The following is a 2,585-nucleotide window of genomic DNA, read 5'->3' as shown; positions in this document are numbered from 1 at the left end:
TTGTGCAAAAGTGTGTTTCTCTGTGTGAGGATGTCCATCATAAGGGGTTCTAGTCTGTACAGTACTCTGGGGTGAATCCCCTTTTTATTAGGGAGGTCTGAGATTAATCAACCTCAGCTCATACTTATAAGGAAGAGGTTTTCTCTGGTAGTGGGCTTGTGATAAGGTAAGATGTCTCCCTCATCACCAAAGCTGTTTCTGGGACACTTGAACACTCTTTAAAGACAATAGTTTTAACAGAAACACCCTGAAATATACTTACCTGGGTTAAAGGTTCCAAAGGTCTGGTAGCCATAACATTTCACCCTGCATTTCTATTAGGACTCTGGAGGGATAGGCTGCTCTCTAGTATCAACAACATCATATTTACCTGTTGATGCAGTCACATTAGCTGTTTCACAAGTTGTGACTGAGGCTTATGCCAGATTTTATTTAATAAGATTACACAACAGTGCCTACATGTCTTACACTCTCATTTATTAAACTGTACTATGGAAAATACAATTTTCCATTCTAGGATCACCTCATTTTTTATGGTATAAAATATGCTATAAAATGCAGGATGCTATAAACAGGGATTGTTGAGCTGTCAGTTTGTATTTGTTGCTATGATACTGTTCAGCTTGTTTGGCTGTTTGAGTTTTGTGGTTTATGTTCTGGGGAGGAAGTGACGCAATTTCTGGTTACATTTTAACACTATATAACAGATTATACCAGGAGTACGAGAGGCAAAATGCAAGAGAAATTTAAGCACATGAAGCCATAACTGGTTATTTATATTGATGCATTAAATACTGTTACCTTGTTTTTCCAACACTAAAGTCCTCAAATCAATCATGCTTTTCAGTCGCATTAATTCTAAACTGGCCATTCAGACAAATGGCCCTATTTTATATCTGCTCAAAACATGTAAAAGGCCTGAATCAGTGTGCCAGTCATCATTCCCTTTAAGAGGCAGGTGTGCTCTGACTTTGTCACGTTTGTATCTTAACAGCATGGAACTTTTGCACATATCAGCAGAGGACATTGACCTGCACGTTCATGCTGTAAAGATACACCAGCAGCTCATTTAAAGAACAGCAATGATATTTTGTTCTTCTTTTTTTTTTTTGTTGATGTAAAAACTGGAGCGGGGCTGCTCCTGCATGGCTAAGATAGGATTGGATGGCTGACTGTTGTCAGGGGTTTAATCAGTGAATGGCCCACCTGTGTTTCCTGCCGCCAAAATAGAAACACACCAGACATTTACCTAAACACACCTCACTTCCAGACCACCACGCCCATCAGTGTAGTTTTATTCCTAAACTCTGATGCTATTTTACTGGCGCATGCACAAGGAGTAAAAATAGACTGTTAATAGGGTGTAAGACAGCAAAGAGCATTTCAATGTGTCTTTTGCAGGGTGTACGATTAGGGCCCCAAGTATCACTGCCACAAACTGGATATGTATTGGATTTCAGTACCACATATAGAAGTGACCCAAATCTGATTTTTTTTTTAATGTCAGATTCGATGTTTAAACATTCTCGCAAACCAAACACATTTGTCACATATGGCAAATAAGGTCAGATTTGGTCCACAGAGTGGTTAAATATTTCTTAAGCACATCTTTTGCGAAATTAAAATGACAGGTCTGGCATCTCTCTGCTGCCTTTTTCAAGCTATTTTCTAGGGAGGAACTGGCGCAATTTCCTTTTATATTTAAAGGATGATTTCAGAGAAGGAGAAGCGGTGACGAAACATATTTAAGAGAAGATAAACAGATAAAGAGATGGATTAGGACACAAAGAAAGGCAACTTTAAAGGTCTATGATTTCCAGCTACAGTGTAAAAGGTGTCTTAGTTGTAGTCGATATTCATAATATTTTACAATATAAATTGTTGTATGAACATCATAATAATACTTAATATAATTCTATATTTAGAAAATTGTAAAATGTCTAGTAACATATGTAGTAAAGTGTCTCTAAATACTAATATTACTAAGAGCAGATCCAGATAGCATTGGGCATTTTCTACCTACTGTGGGCTGTTTGAGTTTACAGTGATACCATTTGTATTCAAGAATGCTGCTTTCTTTTAACTGCTTTCTTTCAACAAAACTACTGTAGTACCTACATTGATATACTGATATTGGTTCATCAACATTTCATATCTCTAGTAGAAGAAACTACTCCACTTCAAAAAAGAAGAAGTGCTGAACCATCCTAATTTAAACTTGTTAGGCTCGTTTTATGTCTCATGAACTTAGACCTCACTGTTTACTTTGAGAAATGAAAAGAAACACATGCACCTTTAGATCCTGAGGATACGGATTTGAAGAGTCAGCAATAACGTGCTAAGCTATTGCTCAAGTTGCTCAGGAAACAGATTGGTCTTTGAAATCCATAAAAGACGTTCAACAGCTAAGTGATCAACAAAAAAAGAATTCTGTTTTTTTTTTTTTTTTTTAAATAGAATCATTTTCCATTCAGTCAGTAAAAAACAAGGACTATTGCTTAATCGATCTGTTGTCTCTATTGTGACTGGAACCATGAGAGTCAGGACTTTTAGAAACCATGTGGTAAACCTTCTTAATCTACACC

Source organism: Astyanax mexicanus, chromosome 3, assembly GCF_023375975.1.
Source record: "Astyanax mexicanus isolate ESR-SI-001 chromosome 3, AstMex3_surface, whole genome shotgun sequence".
NCBI lineage: Eukaryota > Metazoa > Chordata > Actinopteri > Characiformes > Acestrorhamphidae > Astyanax > Astyanax mexicanus.
The sequence above is the reverse complement of the archived record's forward strand: the minus strand, read 5'-3'. Positions refer to the sequence as shown.